General features: G+C 35.2%; 1 pseudogene; it reads left to right on the top strand.

Annotated features, from left to right (window-relative positions):
* Window positions 1-4,984: 4,984 nt before the first annotated feature.
* Window positions 4,985-6,251, top strand: LOC121030321 (elongation factor 1-alpha 1-like; annotated as a pseudogene).
* The last annotated feature ends 3,253 nt before the right edge of the window (window positions 6,252-9,504 follow it).

Here is a 9,504-nt window from a genome sequence, read left to right as displayed (position 1 = left end):
ATCCTCATGGCCACCCAAAGCCCACCTCCAAATACCATCATGTTGGAAATTAGGTTTAAATATATGAATATCAATTTGTGAGAAAGGCACAAACATTCATAGCACCTTTTTTCTTTAAGTTGTATGTGAGTAAATGTTTGTCATCCTGAACATGTTTGTCATACCTTCCAGAACCTTGGCCATAGAACCAAGACAAGATTTAGAAAAAAAAAAATGTTGACTTTTGTTTAAGTTACCACTTTTGAAGTGTATGGATGGGCTCAAAATTTTGTTCTTTAGAGAAATTCAAACTAGGACAGGCTTTCATCCTTATGAACTGATCATATTCATAATTTCCAGAAGTAAAAAGAAGTAATAGATGACATTTCATTATCTCTTTAATCTTAAGAAACAATACAATAGGTCATTTCCTCATCTGCTAGTTCACATTTGTCTTTAACTTCTCTCATTCTACATTACGAAGGGCATATTCAATAAATATCTACCTAATACCTAACAAGGTGCATATTTACTTTTTTCAATAGAGAATTTAACAACTTTAGTTAGGTAATATTCTATCTATGAAGTATTGGCTATAGTTAAATTTTTAATAACTCTATGGTATGTTATTTTGAAATAAAATTAAATAATTGCTGTAAATATTTCTAATGTATCTTAATATGCTGTTACTTATACTTTGAAACTCCATGGAACATTCAAGTCATTTTAAGTATGTTTTCCTGCAATATGATTTGAAACTTGGATAGCTGGCCTTTGAAATGTATAAATTGTAGAAGAAGAAAATCAGCATAGTTTTCTTTTCCTGGGAAGTGGAGCAGTTAATATTCAACATGAAATGTCTAATCTTTAAATACATTATAATCTAACTGCTTAGGATAATTTTTGCTTTAATACCTTAAGAGTCTGCAAAGCCTGAAGGATGGGATTATTAAGATGGAATTTTAATGTCAAAATTATCAGGGAAGTGAACATATTGCTAGTGTTCATAAAAATTGTATTCAATTTCTGTATGATTTGTTCAAATAAGAGATGAGAATATATTTGATTATAACTAGTAAGTAACCCAAAATTTGATCAGATGACTGGAGGTCACTGCCACATAAGAGCTGTCAACCTCAGAGGTGAGACTATTTAAGACCTGAATTTACTCTAATACATAAATGTACCTGCAGAGATGTGCATAAAAATGTAGGTATGAAATAATTAAATTGTTGGAACATTTTGTAGTGAAAATGGTAGGAAAAGGAGCATATGAAAACTAAAATAAAAAACAAATGTAAATGATGATCATTTCTGTAGAAAATAATGTGAAAGTGTAGGGAACAGTTATTACTTTTCATTTTTTAAAGCTTTGGAATAACTCAAAGCTAATCTGTTATATGCATCACAGATTTCTAAAAAATTCACTTTTATTTAGCAGAAATTTATTAGTGGGCAGATTAATCTGTGATATAGAATTTACTGTGGAATGCCTAGTATGAAAAGCAAGAAGAAGATAGCATTTAAATGCACTATTTTAGGTAATTGTTTTAGAGCAAATACATACTTTGCAGTATTTTTTGTAATAATGCTTGTCAGTTTCTTAAGGAGGATTATCCCTGTAGCAATACAAACTTTCCCTTCTACATTATCAAATACCTACAATGATGTGCTCATACATAATCATTTATAACTATTAATAGAAACTATAATAAGCAATCAATAGTCATTCAAACTTACAATTATAATTTTTTATTCCACTGTTGGGGGGGATGGAGAGACATGTCTTATGTATTGGCCTTAAGATACAAAAGCTCAGTAGGTGCTTTTCTTAGAACAATGCACATTTGTAATTTATGAATATTCTTTTATATTCTTATAGATATAAATATACAGTTACATTTTCCCTTTTCCCCAGTGCTACATAATTATAACTTGTAATATGTAAATATTTATGAATTCACAGGATGTTCGCTAGGAGAGAAGAATGTTATACTTGCAGATTTGTCTAGTATTTGCAGAATTCAGATCTTATTATTAGGCTTTATGTTGTATTGCAAAATGTAAAAATACATTGTTATAAATATGACTTGTCTAGAAAACATACCATCTGGTGGTTCTGTTGAGAAATGAGAATTATCTCAAAATCATTTATTGTTAGGAATAAGACATTACAATGTTGGTTGAAAATGTTACTCCCTTTATTTTTATATAAGTAAATGGCAGACATAATGCCCTGTATTCTATGTGAAAAAATATGGTTTAAACACTAATATCATGAGGTATTAGAATTTAAATAACCTTAGAGATCATTTAGACAGAAATGGCATACTAAGTGATTGGCAGTCGCTGTCTAAAATGCCATTTAAGGGATTCTATCAGGATTGTAGATTAAAGGATACCTGTGCTCCAGTGAGGAGGAGCCCTTGGCTGGCTGAGAATATACGCCTTAGGTTCTGAATGGGAAACTGGTAGCAAGCATCCTGTGTACCACCTTCCCTTATTTCGTATGAAAGAAGATCACTAAAAGCTGGTCAAAAATGAAGATTCCAATCCCTAAAACATCACTGAGCTGTCAGACAAATCTACTACTAGATATTTGTCTGTATGTTTGCTCAAAATCGGATTCCTACAACTTTCTCCACTTAATCCTAATTTATTGCGCATTCCCAGTACGAACTCTTTAGATACCGGAAGATAAGCATTACTTTTCCCTTTCAGTGTTTCCCTTTTCCAAATCAAGTCATTAAGTGCTCCAGCTTCTTTACTATCTCTATTGTTTGTTCAAGTCCTTCTTAAATATTACTACCAGAATGAAATTTCCTAGATGATATCTTAACTGTATAAAGTGAAACAATTATTTCTCTTAATGAAAACACCATACTTCTATTTAATACAATAAGAGATCCCATGATCTATTTCACGGTGTTTTTATGCTCTTGGATCACAGTGCACTTGCCATAGAGTACAATATTTAGGGTGTTTGTTTTTTTTTTTAATTTTCTTAACGTTTATTCGTCTTTGAGAGACAGAGAGACACAGAGCACAAGGAAGGGTGGATCAGAGAGAGAGAAAGGCAGACACAAAATCCGAAGCAGGGTCCAGGCTCTGAGCTGTCAACACAGAGTCCAATGCCAGGCTTGGACTCACAAACGGTAAGACTATGACCTGAGCCGAAGTCGGACTCTTAACCGACTGAGCCACCCAGGTGTCCCCTATTTAGGGTTTTAAAATGAACCACTCCTCTCTGTTCTAAATATTAGGTGTTTATTAATTTCTTCATCTGATAATAATGAAAACCGCATTCATTTTCATGGTTGTTCATTGTTAGCCAATGACCATGCTAATCATTTTATCTTGATTACATTATTTAAAATCACATAATTATCCCTAATTTTACCTACATATAAACAACAATAAGAAAGTCACAAGAAGTTGAGGACCCCGCCTAAAGTTGTGGCAACAATACATTTCACCACACTTTTATATTTATTTTGTTAGTTTGAAACAATTCATCCTTTTGAGTTTTTATTTAGTAATTATGTTACACTCTCTTAGGAGATAAGAAACACATATTCCGAATTTATCTTAGATATTGAATATTTATTTGAAGTGTACTTGTAGTAAATGTTAAGTATTGAAAACTGAGAAGTTATACAACAAGCGTCTCAGAGAAAAAAATAAAGATTTCTATAAATAATCAATAGTGTGTCTCAATTCAAATTTTCTTTAGTCCAAAGGAGAATGTCCTGTGCTCATCATCCTTCTTGGGAAGATCCTTCTTTCTTCCTTGCAGTATATGATATTATGGTAATTCAAATTTTTTCTGCCTCTGCTGCTACTGTTGTGGAAAGACATAAAGACTCTTTGTTACTCTGCCTGAGTGCTTCCAATTAATTGTATCTTCTTTGTATTCATTTTAATATCATAATACTTGACGCTGGTCATCTTACTAAGCACTTACTGGTCATTCAGTCCTCTTGAGTTTTCCCAACGACCTTACGGTAGGCAATGTTTTAATTCTCAAATGACATAAGAAAAAAACTGAGGGCTGGAGAGAGATTAAACAACACCAATTGACAGATCATTGAATAGGTAAGGCATTTTCTGAACCTGGGTTCATATTCAGGTTTGATTTCAAAGTTTAGATGCTAGCTTACTGCCTGTATTTTCTCTATTGCTTACATTCTGGCCATACTACTAGCAATGATACTTTCTCTGTGTTCCACATTCACATTCCAAAGGTATTTCCTAAGTGATTGTTAAGACCTTACTCCCCAGTGACCTCAGAGAATCAGAGATTTTGCCAAATGCCTTGCTTGAGTGAAAATATAAGCTGTGTGTGGCATTTCTTTGATCCACCAGCCTAACAAATCTCTCAAGAAAATAAATCACATTAGTTTAAACAAAAATGTCTTAGTAACGTATCAAAATGATAACAACATACATATCTGAAAATTCATGATATAGGTTTGTGGAATAGATCTCATACTTATGCTTATTGAGTCTAGAAACCACAAATCCCCTTTTATGTAAAGGAGAACATTTACTTAATTTTCTCTTGTTTTATCTTGCATTTTCCAAATGATTTCCAAAATATCATGTATGAAGTCTCTCCAGGTGCATACACTTTTCAGTGAGCTCACAAGCAATGTTCTTCTGCTCGAAAATCATGAGCTTTTTGTGAGGTAGCTGCTCTTTTACCAGAACTTTATCTGTTGCATTCTCTCCTTTTCTGTTTTGAAATTTTTTTAAAGATTTCTCTACAGAAAGATATTCAGTTGTCTCTAAACAATCACCGTTAGAAACCAAGGTGCCTTGTGCACTCACATACTTGTATGAAAAACAAAAACATTAACAGCAGCCAAAGGATTTGCTTCCAGAGCACAGGTGTCATGAAAACCACCTCTAAACCTAAACCAAATGGGGAAAGGAAAAGACTCAAATCAGCATCGTTGTCATTGGACACATAGACTCATTCAAGTCTACCACTACTGGTCATCTGATGCACACATGTGGTGGTAGCAACAAAAGAACCATCAAAAAAAAAAATGTGAAAGAGGCTGCTGAGATGGGAAAGCACTCCTTCAAGAATGCCTGGGTCTTGGATAAACTGAAAGCTGAACATGAACGTGGTATCACCACTGATATCTCCCTGGAAATTCCAGACCAGCAAGTATTATGTGACCATCATTGATGCCCCAGGACATAGAGACTTTATCAAAAACATGACTACAGGCACATCTCAGGCTGTGTTGTCCTGATTGTTGTTGCTGGTGTTGGTGAACTTGAAGCAGGTATCTCCAAGAATGGGCAGATCTGTGAGCCTTCCCTTCTGGCTTATGCAGTGAATATAAAACAACTAATTGTTGGTGTTAACAAAATGGATTCCACTGAGCCACCCTACAGCCAGAAGAGTTATGAGGAAATCATTAAAGAAGTCTGCACCTACATTAAGAAAATTGGCTACAACCCCAACACAGTAGCATTCATGCCAATTTCTGGTTGGAATAGTTATAACATGCTAAAGCCAAGTGTTAACATGCCTTGGTTCAAGGGATGGAAAGTCACCCATAAAGATGGCAAGGACAGTGGAACCACAGTGCTTGAAGGTCTGGATTGCATTCTGCCACCAACTCACCCAGCTGACAAGCCTCTGTGTCTGCCCCTCCAGGATGTCTACAAAATTGGTGATATTTGTTCTGTCCCTGTGGGTTGAGTGGAGACTGGTATTCTTAAACCAGGCGTGGTGGTCAACCTTTGCTCCAGTCCATGTTACAACTGAAGTCTGTTGAAATGCCCATGAAGCTTTGAGTGAGCCTCTTCCTGGGGACAACATGGGCTTCAATGTCAAGAACATAGCTGTCAAAGGTGTTCATTGTGGCAATGTGGCTGGTGACAGCAAAAATGACCCACCAGGGAAAGCAGCTGGCTTCATGGCTCAGATGATTATCCTAAACCATCCAGGCCAAATCAGTGATAGATATGTTTCTATGCTGGATTGTCACATATCTCACATCGCTCGCAAGTTTGCTGAGCTGAAGGAGATTGACTGTTGTTCTGGAAAAAAGCTTGAAGATGGCCCCAAGTTCCTGAAATCTAGTGCTGCTGCCATCATTGATATGGCTCCTGGTAAGCCTTTGTGTGTTGAGGACTTCAGCCATTTTGCTGTTCGTGACATGAGACAGACGGTTGCTATGGGTATCATCAAAGCAGTGGACAAGAAGGCAGCTGGAGTTGGCAAGGTCCCCAAGTCTGCTCAGAAAGCTTAGAAGGCTAAATAAATATAATCTCCAATACCTGCCATCCCAGTCTCTTTTTTAAAGTTTTTTAAATGTTTATTTTTTAGAGTGCAAGTGGGGGAGGAGCAGGGAGAGAGGGAGACACAGAATCTGAAGTAGGCTCCAGGCTCTGAGCTGCCAGTACAGAACCTGCACAGGGCTCAGACTCATGAACCATGAGATCATGACCTGAACAGAAGTCAGATGCTTAACTGACTGAGCCACCCAGGTACCCCCACCTCAATCTTAATAACTGGTGGAAGAACCATCTCAGAGCTGTTTGTGTCAACTGACCATTTAAGTTTAATAGTAAATGACTGGTTAATGATAACAATATATCATAAAACTTTCAGAGGGAAAGGAGAATCTTTTGTGCACCATTTGGTTTTGTGTGTGTGTGTGTGTGTGTGTGTGTGTGTACTTTCAACCTATTAGTTTTTAAATTCCATACTTTTTAATGGAGACAACTTGACCAAAAATCTGTCACAGAATTTTGAAACCCATTAAAACAGAAGTTTAATGAGAAAAAAAGCCCCAAACCCCAAAGCTAATTGGGTCATGCATACATGTTAAATTTTTATCAGGACTCTCAAATTGCCTGGTAGATTGTATCACTTTATTTTACCTGTAATAGTACAATAATACTGTATCTTTTTTTCCCACCTTTGACAATAGGATTTAAATAATTACCTTTCTTCTTATTGTATACTAATTATACCATATGTGCTAAGTAATATATCTACATCTAACCATGTGTTTTGATTCTATAAACAACTTAAATTCCCATTTACTTTCCTTTTGTATTTTTATAATTATGAATTAATTTGCATCTTTATTCTTCCTAGAACCATCCTTAAGGCCATACTGTATTTTTATTTCTTAATTTGTTCTTATTCACAGGTTCCTCTTTCCATGTTTTGTTGATTATTTAAAAAAAATTTTTAAGATGAAAACAATATATTTAGAAAGCTCATATATATGTATACAAGATAAACTTTATTATTTACAAATCCAGCTATCTTTTTAGTGGCTGTCCTTATAGGCACTTGATTGAATTAAGAAAACCTTAGGAATAAAAAATTATTTTAATGTAGGTAAATCTAATTTTTTTCTGAATGAAAATAATAATGTATGTTTGTATGTCATAAAGAATTTCCTACTTCTCAATTGATCCTAGCATTCCTAGTATAACTGTTCTATTATAAAGATGAGAAAACTGAGACTCAAAGACATAAAGTGATTTACCCAAAGGAACAATTTAGCTGGTGTGGCATGTATGGGATTTTAACTCCAAATACAATATTTTTTCTGCGGGAGCCTGCGATTCCTCAAAAATACAAAATATTTCTGGAATACTCCTCTCTGTTGCCTTTTGTGCCCCAACAAAATGTCTTCCTTTGCTAAAAAACCCACTCATTAATTGTATTGAATTGAGACAACACCCAATAGTCCTCTATTCAAAATCCAAATACCCTTAGAGATTTAATAATCAAGCTGTTAAGTAATTAAACCTTAGTAAGAATTAGCTTATGAGATTGCTTTTCATCAACCACTAAGTGAGAAGCAATGGAGCACAAAGTAGAAGAGATGGGATGGAGTGAGAACCAAGCACAAGCAATTCGAAAGGGGACTGACAGATTACAACACTGTTGGTAGCAAGAAATTCTGGGTTATAAAAATAGGGAGTCTCACCAGCAGAGCTGCAGTTTAGATAACAAAAGAAAATCCATTATTTCATAATTTTGTCATATGATTGGTCTTGGCTGCAGACATAAGCTGACAATCATTCTATATGAAGATCTTACCTCTGTATTTTCTCTTACTGTCTCATCCTACACTTGTAGGTATGTTTTTATGCTCTAGACCATAATGGTAAAACTAACCTGACTTTTTCTAGTGTGCCCTTTTCTTGGGCTGTCATACACTTCCATAGATTTCAGCTCAAAATCAAACAAAATACCTCATCACTGAGGTGTCTGTGATCAGCTCCACCCCTTAAAAGGCCTGGTGGATTCGTCCACCACCTTCCTGGTATTTCACTCTAATGTACATGGGCTTATGTCATACATTTAATTAAGCCTTCTTTTCCCAAATTTCTTTTTTATCTTTCTCCTACTGTTTGCCTCATATTCCTTGATGATAGAAACTAAGTCATATTTATCTTTGCATTTCCTGTATCTGTAAGGGTCTAGACCTTGTGGTCAACACAAATCAGTACTTACTAAATATTTAATGAATTAATACATGGGAAATATGTAAATATGGACATAAATATACATCTGCAAAACAAATATCCCCTCCTTTCCCCTTCAAGCTGAACAGTGACCTGTATTTTATCTATTTTTTTAAAGTGTATTTGTTTTGAGGGGGGAGGGTAGAGGGAGAGAGAGAGAGAGAGAGAGAGAGAGAGAGAGAATCTCAAGCAGACTCCACACTGTCAGTGCAGAGCCCGACATGGGGCTCTATTTCCCAAACTTGAGATCAAGACCTGAGCTGAGATCAAGAGTTGGAGGCTTAACCACCTGAGCCTCCCAGGTCCCCCTGTATTTTATGTATTTTAACTTGTTTTATTATTCTTCAGATTAATTTTTCCATAGATTTAAAAAAAATGTTTATTTATTTTGAGAGAGAAAGCATGAGTGGACTAGGGGCAGAGGGAGAGAGGGAGAAAGGGAGAGAGAGAATCTCAAGCAGGCTCCATGCTGCCAGTTCAGAGCTCAAGGGCGGGAGTTGGGGCTCGATCTCACAAAGTGTCTGGGGGAACCTTGAGATCATCACTTGAGCCTATATGAAGAGTCTGATGCTCAACTGACTGAACCACGTAGGTGCCTCCCTAGATTTTTCTAAAGCATTGTATTTGAAACCAGAGAATGGAAGTAAAGGAAATTTTACTAGGAGCTCATAGCAACCTGGTAAAAAGAAAACTGAACTCTAAAACTTAAGCTAAGTCTTTCAATTAAAGAAACACAATAGCTTCTGTTTAGATAACAAAGACTCTTTAACTACTAGTGTGCCAATAAATAATGCTATTTTGTATTCATATTGTTGAATAATATACATACAAATTAAGTTGATTCAATGAAAGTATTAGTCAACATTAGGAAAAAAAAAGAGGATAGACAAGTTTTTTACATACCAAAGGCAAAAATAATCAATCAATTTACTGACTAAATTTTAAAAATTTATTCATATCATTTTTAAAAATTTAATTTTTCTGGCATGGTATAGACACAGACCATGTTCC

The sequence above is a fragment of the Herpailurus yagouaroundi genome, unplaced genomic scaffold (assembly GCF_014898765.1).
Source record: "Herpailurus yagouaroundi ecotype Mexico unplaced genomic scaffold, PumYag 140, whole genome shotgun sequence".
In the NCBI taxonomy this organism is placed as follows: domain Eukaryota; kingdom Metazoa; phylum Chordata; class Mammalia; order Carnivora; family Felidae; genus Herpailurus; species Herpailurus yagouaroundi.
This window is presented reverse-complemented; position numbering and strand designations above follow the sequence as displayed.